At 41.9% G+C, this 12,992-nt stretch overlaps 2 pseudogenes; both read left to right on the plus strand.

The window, feature by feature from the left end:
* Positions 1 to 271: 271 nt before the first annotated feature.
* Positions 272 to 1,640, plus strand: LOC109894959 (tripartite motif-containing protein 35-like; annotated as a pseudogene).
* Positions 1,641 to 1,886: 246 nt separating this feature from the next.
* LOC109895176 (calcium/calmodulin-dependent protein kinase type II subunit beta-like) overlaps positions 1,887 to 12,992 on the plus strand; it is a 125,025-nt pseudogene continuing 113,919 nt past the window's right edge.

Consider the following 12,992-nt stretch of genomic DNA (forward strand, 5'->3'; position numbering starts at 1 on the left):
AAATGTAAAAGTGGTGCGTGCACATGTATTCACCCCCTTTGCTATGAAGCCCCTAAATAAGATCTGGTGCAACCAATTACCTTCAGAAGTCACATAATTAGTTAAATAAAGTCCACCTGTGTGCAATCTAAGTGTCACATGATCTGTCACATGACCTCAGTATATATACACCTGTTCCGAAAGGCCCCAGAGTCTGCAACACCACTATGCAAGTGGCACCACCAAGCAAGTGGCACCACCAAGCAAGTGGCACCATCAAGCAAGTGGCACCATGAAGACAAAGGAGACAATAACTGTCTGGTCTGTAAGAGGAAACCTTCTAAGGATGCTGTAATTCACTTTTCATTGGAGGAGCTTCCTGACAAAGATGGAGGGAGAGGTGGGAGTCCAGAGAAGAGAGTGAGGGAGGGAGGGGGGGGGGGATACTGTGTCAGAGGAAGTCATGTCAAGAATGTCTAGAATCAGATTTAGAGTCATTTAGAGACAAATGTAAAAACATTGAAAATATGTACAATGAAATGGTGTAATACTCCAGGAAGCAGCTGGTGTCCACAGAGAAATGGTGTAATACTCCAGGAAGCAGCTGGTGTCCACAGAGAAATGGTGTAATACTCCAGGAAGCAGCTGGTGTCCACAGAGAAATGGTGTAATAATCCAGGAAGCAGCTGGTGTCCACAGAGAGACAGATCTCTGTGTGTTTGAGAAGCTTCACCAGTTCCTGAGAGAGGAAGAGGAGGCCAGTCTGGCAGCACTGAGGAAGGAAGACGAGGAGAAGGGGAAGATGATTGCCAGAGAGATGAAACACATTCAGGACCAGATCTCTTCTCTCACAGAAAACATCACTGCTGTGAAACAAGAACTCCAGAAACGAGACGTACCATTTCTCAAGAGCTACAAACACACACAGACATTCTCCAGAGCCCAGGACACACTGCCGGATCCACAGCTGGTCTCAGGAGCACTGATAGATGTGGCCAAACACCTGGACAACCTGCAGTTCAGAGTCTGGGAGAAGATGCAGGGGATTGTCAAATACACTCCTGTGATTCTGGACCCCAACACTGCTTCCCGCTGGCTCTCTCTGTCTGATGATCTGACCAGTGTAAGTCAGACAGTCCCAACCCAGCAGCTCCCTGACAACCCAGAGAGGAACACAAATCATGCCACAGTTCTGTGCTCTGAGGGGTTCAGCTCAGGAAGGCACAGCTGGGAGGTGGAGGTGGGGGACCACCCTTACTGGTTTATAGGCGTGGCCAAGGAGTCAATCAACAGGAAGGGGGAAGCAGCCACAGAGTATGCATACTAGGCTATGCACCAGAGTAGTGGTCAGCATTGGGCAGGACATGAGACCCTCACTCTGAAGAGGAGACCCCAGAGGATCAGATTACAGCTGGCCTACAGACAGGGGAGTAATATCACAACAGAATGAAGCTGTTATAGACTTGTGTCAATATAGACCCACATCCTGTAGCATGTGTAAAGGAAGTTATTTGACAACTGTTGCATTGGGTAGTCCATACCTCAACCATGTACCTTGAAACATGTTCTATAGTGCTATTTGTTTCATATACTTGCATGACTGTAGGCCTATTCTAACATTACATACGCCTAGGCCTATAGAAAATTACAATACATACAGATTGATTTTAATGTAGGCTATTGTTTGTAATGCATTGCCATTGCATTTTATATCTGTCATTGAAATCATTGAAATTTACATCATACCCCTTCCACCAAACACAAATAGCTTATTACATCTGCCCGTATTTGGAAGTGCTGCACACGGGTAGTTAAGCGCAGCGCCCAAACGAGGGCAGCGCTGAGCAGCTCTCGCCACAGGTCTTTGGAGCGCTTCACCATTTGCAGTCAAGCGCACTGGGTGAGGAACGATAGAGTACAGTAAGTAGATAGATAGTGGTATAGACGAGGTAAAGCAAGCCAACTTGGTCGCTCGCCTGCCTGCATTCCTTCTCAAACCGAAACCTATCCGCTGCCGTACAAGTCTATGTTTGAATCGCCGCAGCTCAGAAAGAACAAGCACATTTAGAGTTAAAGTGTATATCGCGCAGGAGGATCCTATCAAACGAAGGAGTAACCGTGAGAGAAGCACGAGATACGGAGACATGGCTGCGACAACCTGTACACGTTTCACGGACGATTTTCAGCTATACGAAGAGCTGGGAAAGTAAGCTTATTTATTGTGGTAATTTGCATGAATGGGAATGTGTGACTGGCTGACTGTTGTCGTTTGTTTGCGTCAAGGAGCTGTGGGTGCGGGTTTGCGTTGTTACCGTTGGCTTTTTCAACTGCGGCACAAGTCAAGGGTGACAGCTGGCTCAAAATACAATTTTCTCTCAATTCAATTTCAATTTAATAGGCTTTATTGGCATGCTAAACATATGCTTACATTACCAAAGCAAGCGAAATAGATAATAAACAAAGTGAAATAAACAAAAAATGAACAGTAAACATTACACTAACAAAAGTTCCAAAATAATAAAGACATTTCAAATGTCTCTCTCTCATTTCTCTCTTTCTATATCTCTCTCACACACACTCACAATAAATTATTGTTCCCTGCGCTCTTTAAAAAAAGTAGGAAAACTATCAAAAAATGTATCCAGTAGACTACTCTAGGCACTGGGCATTGGGCACTATAGCGCGTCGGTTGGCGAGCTACACCGCTCTCCAAATCGCCCCTATCTCTCTCCCGGTCCCGCTACCAGCAGGCAAAGCGACCCGGGAGACAGTGACATTTTGAGCTGTCGAAGAGCGGAGCGGCAGTTTGGCGTAAATAATGTGGATCCGTCCCTTTTCCCTTTATTCAGATTACGACCTCTCACTTTCGGTTATTTGAAAATTAAATAATCTCCGAAATATCGCTATTTTTAAAACAAGACATAGAAAGCTGGTTGCAATTTCAATTTAATCTACCAGAAAAGACAGAACAAATATTATGTTTCAATTCCAATATACTAATTGATTAAAAAAAACATGTTTTTTAGCGAATTAAAAACAAATGTAGAATCTTTCTAAATGATATCATAAATAAAAATGGTGGAGTTCTGTCACACATGCAGCTAACACAGACATATATGGAAATGTCTGCTCTACCCAACATTACAACCAACTAATTGCAGCATTACTGCAAATATGGAAGAGGCAAGTGGAAGGGGGAGAAAGTAAGGAACTTGTCTGTCGGCCCTGCATTAAAGACCAAAATTGGTTAAAGAAAACTGTGATCAATTTTAAAAAAGTATACCAGTTTCATTTAAAGACCCCCCAAAATGACAGCTGTGCAATATAGATGACAAGATACAGTAGTTGGGAAGAGATTTTCGATGTACTTATTAACTGATGCACAAAATAGGGGCGGATTCAAAACTCAGTGTTTTTCATTTAAATGATTATACAAAATTCTTGCAACCAATATAATGTTATACACAGTATATGGGGGGAAACAACCATCCCAGCTCTTCATATTTTTCTGCGAATAGACAGATTCATTAGATCATTTGTTTTGGTACTGTTCATATGTAGCTTGTTTTTGGTCGCAAGTTCCAATAATGGCTGAACAAATGTAACACTTACCTGGAACTAAGTGAAAAAAGGTTTAAAGTGACTGAAATGCACCAGAAAGGTATTGGAAGGTTGGTTCAGAAGATCGTGGAACTAACATGCTGACCATACCGCTAGGGTTGCAAAATACATTTACACATACAGTTGAAGTCGGAGGTTATTAACATACACCTTAGCCAAATACATTTAAACTCAGTTTTTCACACTTCCTGATATTTAATCCTAGTTAAAATGTCCCATTTTAGGTCAGTTAGGATCACCACTTTATTTAAAAAATGTGAAATGTCAGAATAGTTGAGGGAATTTTTTTTTAAAAACTTTTGTTTCTTTCATCACATTCCCAGTGGGTCAGAAGTTTACATACAATCAATTAGTATTTGGTAGCATCGCCTTTAAATTGTATAACTTGGGTCAAACGTTTCGGGTAGCCTTCCACAAGCTTCCCACAATGGGTTGGGTGAATTTTGGCCCATTCCTCCTGACAGAGCTGGTGTAACTGAGTCAGGTCTCTTTGCTTGCACACGCCTTTTCAGTTCTGCCCACAATGTTCTATAGGATTGAGGTCAGGGCTTTGTGATGGCCACTCCAATACCTTGACTTTATTGTCCTTAAGCCATTTTGCTTCAACTTTGGAAGTATGCTTGGGGTCCATTTGGAAGACCCGTTTGTGACCAAGCTTTAACTTCCTGACTGATGTCTTGAGATGTTGCTTCAATATATCCACATCATTGTCTGTCCTCATGATGCCATCTATTTTGTGAAGTGCACCAGTCCCTCCTGCAGCAGAGCACCCCCACATAATAATAATAATAATAACATAATGCTGCCACCCCCGTGCTTCACGGTTGGGATGGTATTCTTCAGCTTGCAAGCCTCCACCTTTTTCCTCCAAACATAACAATGGTCATTATTGCCAAACAGTTCTATTTTTGTTTCATCAGACCAGAGGACATTTTTCCAAAAAGTACGATCTTTGTCCCCATGTGCAGTTGCAAACCGTAGTCTGGCTTTTTTATGGCGGTTTTGGAGCAGTGGTTTCTTCCTTGCTGAGTGGCCTTTCAGGTTATGTCGATATAGGACTCGTTTTACTGTGGATATAGATACTTTTGTACCCGTTTCCTCCAGCATCTTCACAAGGGCCTTTGCTGTTGTTCTGGGATTGATTTGCACTTTTCGCACCAAAGTACGTTCATCTCTAGGAGACAGAACGCATCTCCTTCCTGAGCGGTATGATGGCTGCGTTGTGCCGTGGTGTTTACACTTGCATACTATTGTTTGTACAGATGAACGTGGTACCTTCAGGTGTTTGGAAATTGCTCCCAAGGATGAACCAGACTTGTGGAGGTCTACAGTTTTTTTCTGAGGTCTTGGCTGATTTCTTTAGATTTTCCCATGATGTCAAGCAAAGAGGCACTGAGTTTGAAGGTAGGCCTTGAAATACATCCACAGGTACACTTCCAATTGATTCAAATGATGTCAATTAGCCTATCAGAAGCTTCTAAAACCATTACATCATTTTCTGGAATTGTCCTAAGCTGTTTAAAGGCACAGTCAACTTAGTGTATGTAAACTTCTGACCCACTGAAATTGTGATACAGTGAATTATAAGTGAAATAATCTGTCTGTAAACAATTGTTTGAAGAATTACTTATGTCATGTACAAAGTATATGTCCTAACCGACTTAAAATAAATGTGTGGAGTGGTTGAAAAACGATTTTAAATGACTCCAACCTAAGTGTATGTAAACAACCGACTTCAACTGTACATAATATTCAGTTATTGCACCCACACTGCTTTCGTGCCTCAGCGAGAGTGTTTGCGTGGCCAGGCGCTAAAACAGAAACAGGTTCTATTTGTGACGCTCAATGCGCTGCGAGTCCAGCGTTGGTGATTGAAAGATGAACTGACATCCACACTCCAGTCGGTTGTAGTAAGGCATCGTAAAGTTGGTTGCCAATAAAGTCCAAAGAAGTTAAAAAAGAAGCCTGAGGAAGGAGGAGAGATGAAAGGAATTCAGTTTTGTGGATTAATTGTCGGAGTAGAGGACCTTGTGCATTTCAGGTAAAATAACAACCCAATGTTTATATCCCAGCAAGCTAGCTAGCTAAATGTTTAATGCTTTTTGACCTGTCCCCAAATTAATATAATTGGTTCAGAGTTTGTTTTCATATTTCATCCTGCGTGTCCTGATCATGTCTGGGGTGGGGGTACAAAATCAACATGTGTGCGATGGTCAGCGTGTAACTCTGCAAATAGCACTGCAGAGTGATTTGAGAAGTCATAGTCAATCGGTCAATAATATAATAATACTCTTAGCCAAAATGTTTATCTTTAATTTACGAAATGTAGAAACTATGAGAACAGAAAGGTTCAGAACTTTTGTGAAACATCACAGCACAGTTGAAAAATATATGGCAATAGAAATCAATACTGGATGGTGTTCAGAGATAGATGGGAGGGGTTGAAGGTAGCTGAAGGATGGGACTAAAAACAAACAAAATATAACTATTGTAAAATATACTGTGTCTGTAAAATGCGCCCCTTCAGACCCCTTAACTTTTTCCACATTTTGTTTCGTTATAGTCTTACTCTAAAGTTGATTAAAAAAAACATTCCCTCAGCAATCTACACACAATATTGCATAATGATGAAGCGAAAACAGGTTTTTAGACATTTACAAAGTATTGACTCAGGGGTGTGAATAGTGATGTAAATGAGATATTTCTGTATTTAATTTTCAATAAATGTAAAAAATATTCTAAAAACATGTTTTCACCTAGTCATTATGGGGTATTATGTGTTGATAGCTAAGAAAAAAATATAATAATTATATCAATTTTGAATTCAGGCTGTAACACAACAAAATGTGAAATAAGTCAAGGTAAACTAATGGACAACAACATTTAGGCTTCTACTTCCAGCTTATACATAGTATATACAGTGACTTTGGGAAGTATTCAGACCCCTTGACTTTTTCCACATTTTGCTACATTACAGCCTTATTCTAAAATTGATTCAATCGTATTTTTCCCATCAATCTACACACAATACCCCATAATCACAAAGAAAAACAGTTTTTTTTAGAAATGTTTGCTAATTTATTAAAAATAAAAAACAGAAATATTATATTTACATAAGTATTCAGACCCTTTACTCAGTACTTTGTTGATGCACCTTCGGCAGTGATTACAGCATTGAGTCTTCTTGGGTATGACGCTATAAGCTTGGCACACCTTTATTTTTGGAGTTCTCCCATTTTTCTTTGCTGATCCTCTCAAGCTCTGTCAGGTTGGATGGGAGCGTTGCTGCACAGGTACTTTATGGTCTCTCCAGAGATGTTCGATCGGGTTCTATTCTGGGCTCTGTCTGGGCCACTCAAGGACATTCAGAGACTTGTCCTGAAGCCACTGCTGCGTTGTCTTGGCTGTGTGCTTAGGTTCATTATCCTGTTGGAAGTTGAACCTTCACCCCAGTCTGAGGTCCTGAGCGCTCTGGAGCAGGTTTTCATCAAGGATCTCTCTGTACTTTGCTCAGTTCATCTTTCCCTCGATTCTGACTATTCTCCCAGTCCCTACCACTGAAAAATATCCCCATGTGCCTTTTACTGAGGAGTGGCATCTGTCTGGCCACTCTACCATAAAGACCTAATTGGTGGAGTGCTGCAGAGATGGTTGTCTTCTGGAAGGTTCTCCCATCTCCACAGAGGGAGTCTAGAGCTCTGTCAGAGTGACCATCGGGTTCTCGGTCACCTCCCTGACCAAGGTCCTTCTCCCTCAATTGCTCAGTTTGGCCGGGCAGCCAGCTCGAGGAAAAGTCTTGGTGGTTTCAAAATTCTTCCTTTTAAGAATGATGGAGGCCACTGTGTTCTTATGAACCATCAATTCCTTCGATCTCATGGCTTGGTTTTTCCTCTGACATGAACTGTCCACTGTGGGACCTTATGTAGACAGGTGTGTGCCTGTCTGCATCTGGGTCTTCTCCTGAGCCTTGACTGTATAGGCCTATTTATTTGGTTAGACAGCTGTGCATGTTACTGTACTAGGCTGTAGGCTGTGATTTTGGTTGTTTGGATCTTCATTCCCCTTTTTGTTCACTGCGTGTGTTTACTGTTAATGTAACTAGGTATAGAAGTATAGATTGTGTCATAACTTTATTGATCTGATATGTTGTTTGCTAGGCCTACTACTTGGTACCTCTGTTTCGTTTAGTTGACATTCGTTCTCATTCGCAGTTGTGTCGGAATTCAAAACGCTATTCAGTATTTTTGTTTGGATGCAAAAATAAAATAATGAATAACTAGGCTACTACTTTCCTGCTTTTAGATTTCATTACTTTGGTAAGACAGCTGTGTGTACGGCTGCGTTCACTGTTTTTAAATTGGTGAATGCCCTATCTATCTTGTAGCCTATATTCATTACCAAACCAGCCTAGCTGTAGGGGGCTGTATATTGTGCTGATACAGCGCAGCAGAGATAGGCTAAAGATTTCAAAATCACTCAATGATCTCGGAGTCTATTGTGTTTATTGTGGTATAGCGTGATTATAGAAGCAGAATTCAATATCATTTCAATGCAAGAACCCCCCCAAAATTGTGCCCCCCTCACCGATTTCAACTGCCCCCTTAGTCACTTTATCCTGGTGCTGGGTCTGATAGGACTGTGGGAGTGGTTTGAGTGGTTAGGGGAAAACTAGGGAAATGGTTCTAATTGTTTTTCCACCATTCATTTCTCTCATAGGGGATTTTAGAAACACTTAAAATAAGGGCTGTGTTTTGTGTAGGTTTACCCTGTTGTGACATTTTGATAACAGTGTACATTTATCTAGGACAAGATGACTTGGTGGAATGGTTAAAAAACAATTAGAACCATTTTCCTGTTTGACCGCTAGGTTTTATGGGTATTATGCCCTTTTAGTGTAAGAACTGTTTGAAAAGACAGCCTGAAGTTTGAGCCTGTTTTGGTCGGAAGGAGTTTGAGCCTGTTTTGGTCGGAAGGAGTTTGAGCCTGTTTTGGTCGGAAGGAGTTTGAGCCTGTTTTGGTCGGAAGGAGTTTGAGCCTGTTTTGGTCGGAAGGAGTTTGAGCCTGTTTTGGTCGGAAGGAGTTTGAGCCTGTTTTGGTCGGAAGGAGTTTGAGCCTGTTTTGGTCGGAAGGAGTTTGAGCCTGTTTTGGTCGGAAGGAGTTTGAGCCTGTTTTGGTCGGAAGGAGTTTGAGCCTGTTTTGGTCGGAAGGAGTTTGAGCCTGTTTTGGTCGGAAGGAGTTTGAGCCTGTTTTGATCGGAAGGAGTTTGAGCCTGTTTTGGTCGGAAGGAGTTTGAGCCTGTTTTGGTCGGAAGGAGTTTGAGCCTGTTTTGGTCGGAAGGAGTTTGAGCCTGTTTTGGTCGGAAGGAGTTTGAGCCTGTTTTGATCGGAAGGAGTTTGAGCCTGTTTTGGTCGGAAGGAGTTTGAGCCTGTTTTGGTCGGAAGGAATTTGAGCCTGTTTTGGTCGGAAGGAGTTTGAGCCTGTTTTGGTCGGAAGGAGTTTGAGCCTGTTTTGATCGGAAGGAGTTTTGGCCTTCCGTGATGACATCACCATGAGGTAAATCAGTTAATAGACGGATATGGGTAATATGGCTAATATTGTTGTACTCTATAAGTTTAGGAGTAAAAATTTTCTTAACAAGTCCCATAATAAGTTGCATGGACTCGCTCTGTGTGGAATAATAGTGTTTAACATGATTTTTGAATGACTACCTCATCTCTGCACCCCACACATACCCCACATTTCCAATGCCTCGCAAAGAAGGGCACGTCTTGGTAGATGGGTAAAAAAAAAATTGGATGGTGTATCAATACACCCCAGTCACTACAAGTAACTCAGTTGCCAGAGAGGAAGGAAACCACTCAGAGATTTCACCATGAGACCAATGGTGACTTTAAAACAGTTACAGAGGGTTAATGGTTGTGATAAAATAAAACTGAGGATGGATAAACAACATTATAGTTACTTATAGTTACTCCACGATGCTAACATAATTGACAGAGTGAAAAGAAGGAAGGAACATGCATCTTGTTTGCAACAAGACACTGGAAAAATTGTGGCAAAGCAATTCACTTTTTGTCTTTTAATGCAAAGTGTAACTACGTGTAACAACACCTGCACAGAATCGGTACATCCGAACATCACACCTGCGGGACAGGTAAAGGATGGCAACAACAAATGCCGAGTTACACCAGGAATGCACAATCTCGCCATCAGTGCTCAGACTGCCCGCAATAGGTTGAGAGAGGCTGGACTGAGGGCTTGTAGGCCTGTTGTAAGGCAGGTCCTCACCAGACATCACTGGCAAAAAAGTCGCCTATGGGCACAAACCCACCGTCGCTGGACCAGACAGGACTGGCAAAAAGTGCTCTTCACTGACGAGTTGCGGTTTTGTCTCACCAGGGGTGAATGTCGGATTCACGTTTTCATCAAAGGAATGAGCGTTACACAGAGGCCTGTACTCTGGAGCAGGATCGATTTGGAGGTGGAGGGTCCGTCATGGTCTGGGGCGGTGTGTCACAGCATCATCGGACTGAGCTTGTTGTCACTGCAGGCAATCTCAACGCTGTGTGTTACAGGGAAGACATCCTCCTCCCTCATGTGGTACCCTTCCTACAGGCTCATCCTGACATGACCCTCCAGCATGACAATGCCACCAGCCATACTGCTCGTTCTGTGCGTGATTTCCTGCAAGACAGGAATGTCAGTGTTCTGCGATGGCCAGCGAAGAGCCCGGAGGGCTAGGGCCATTCCCCCCAAGAAATGTCTGGGAACTTGCAGGTGCCTTGGTGGACAGGTGGGGTAACATCTCACAGCAAGAACTGTCAAATCTGGTGCAGTCCACGAGGAGGAGATGCATTGCAGTACTTACTTCTGATTTTGACCCCCTTTTGTTCAGAGACACATTAATCCTTTTATGTTAGTCACATGTCTGTGGAACTTGTTCAATTTATGTCTCAGTTGTTGAATCTTATGTTCATACAAATATTTACACATGATAAGTTTGCTGAAAATAAACTCAGTTGACAGTGAGAGGACGTTTATAAAAGACAGAAACAAATCATAGTAAATTACATCTGTTTGACAAGGCCACAACAGATATTTACCCTGCCCCCCCCCCCCACACAATGAACATTTATCATTGTTACAGTTGTAAATATGTATCATAATTATTTGTATTATTGTTTCATTATCTTTTCTTTTTGACCTGCAGTGTTGGAGCTCAGTGTTTAAGAATTTCATTGTACCCTGCAATTACCTCTGCGACCCTGTGCATGTGACTAATAATCAAATCTAAACTGCTTCCATTTGAATTTGGATACTTCAGTAAAATTGACATGAAAAGTAAATGTTGGTAACGCTGATTTTTCAGGCATACTTAAAAACAACAAGCAACAGCAACATATACTTTGGTGCGTTCACCTTCTCTCTCACGTGTCTCTCTCTCTCACACACACACACAAACACACACACACACACACACACACACACACACACACACACACACACACACACACACACACACACACACACAAAATCATCTTATATGATACAGTACTTGCTGACTTTGTGGCGGGAACCTCAGGGGAACCTGTTATGTAGACAAACTCTTACAGTATATTCTGTTGCCATCATTATCATGCCAGCCCAGCCAGGTATAGAAGGCGGAGACACTTGCTGTGCTGGCAGAAAGCCTTATTATGCTGTAGGTTACTATACAATTCAGAGAAAGTACTGTATAACTCCATCGTTTTAACTATGAAATATGCCTGACCAGCTTTTCTGTTTCTTTTGTCTCTGTTTCCAGGGGAGCGTTTTCAGTGGTGCGCAGATGTGTCAAGCTGTGTAGTGGACAGGAATATGCCGCCAAAATAATCAACACCAAAAAGCTATCTGCAAGAGGTAACCAATAAACTCTGTCCCCAAGTACTGTTTCACTTGTTGTCTACATTTGATTGCACAGCTGTACTATCGATGAGCCAACCGGTATTATAAACCGGGTGGTTCAAGCCCTGTATGCTGATTGGCTGACAGCCATGGTGTGTCAGACCATATACCAAGGGTATGACAAAACATGTATTTTTACTTCTGTAATTAGATTGGTAACCATTTTGAGAGAGAGAGAGAGAGAGAGAGTCTCTTGTGGGAGGGGGACAAATGAAGGCCAGGTCATGTTCATGGTGGATCATGGCTCATTCTTTTTAAACATAGCTATATATGAGAGTGAATGAATTATAAACCTTTATGCATTGCATAAATGCTGGCTTATTTTATGCACTTGGTTTGATTTGCTATCCGGCTTTGTGTTGGCTTTTGGCTCATTGTATTAGATTATTATGGTTGATGTCTTGTAGCCTGAACATATTCCCCCCTGAGCCAGAGACAAGCATATCTCTCTTATCGCTCAGAGTTAAAGTGGAGTCTGATTCATCCCATATTCTCAGGGTTGATATTTTATTTAAATAGTTGATGCTCAGATTGCAATATGACTTGGAAGAGTGGAACATAGCCTGCCACATGTCGGGAGCTGGTACTGTACCTTAGCTAGGTTACTAATCAGAACTGCTTACGTTAACCAGTAGGCCTGCTACATTATAGGACCCATGGCTCTCTGTCTATAGGCCATACTGTATATCTACATACAGTGCATTCTAAAAGTTTTCAGACCCCTTGACTTTTTCCACATTTTTGTTACGTAACAGCCTTATTATGATGTCATTATGGGGTATTATGATGTCTTTATGGGGTATTATGATGTCATTATGGGGTATTATAATGTCATTATGGGGTATTATGATGTCATTATGGGGTATTATGTGTAGATTGATGAGGGAAAAAAACTATTTAATCAATTTTAGAATAAAGCTGTAATGTAACAAAACGCGGAAAAAGTCAAGGGTTCTGAATACTTCCCGAATGTACTGTATATACTCTACCCACATGACATAAGTTGTAGCTGAGCTGTGTGTTAGATACTTCTATGTCCTAGTATTTGATCTGAGCTGTGTGGGAGCTACTTCCATGTCCTAGTATTTGATCTGAGCTGTGTGGGAGCTACTTCCATGTCCTAGTATTTGATCTAAGCTGTGTGGGAGCTACTTCCATGTCCTAGTATTTGATCTAAGCTGTGTGGGAGCTACTTCCATGTCCTAGTATTTGATCTGAGCTGTGTGGGAGCTACTTCCATGTCCTAGTATTTGATCTAAGCTGTGTGGGAGCTACTTCCATGTCCTAGTATTTGATCTGAGTTGTGTGGGAGCTACTTCCATGTCCTAGTAGTTGATCTGAGCTGTGTGGGAGCTACTTCCATGTCCTAGTATTTGATCTGAGCTGTGTGGGAGCTACTTCCAGGTCCTAGTATTTGATCTAAGCTGTGTGGGAGCTACTTCCATGTC

This window comes from Oncorhynchus kisutch, linkage group LG8 (assembly GCF_002021735.2).
Source record: "Oncorhynchus kisutch isolate 150728-3 linkage group LG8, Okis_V2, whole genome shotgun sequence".
In the NCBI taxonomy this organism is placed as follows: Eukaryota; Metazoa; Chordata; class Actinopteri; order Salmoniformes; family Salmonidae; genus Oncorhynchus; species Oncorhynchus kisutch.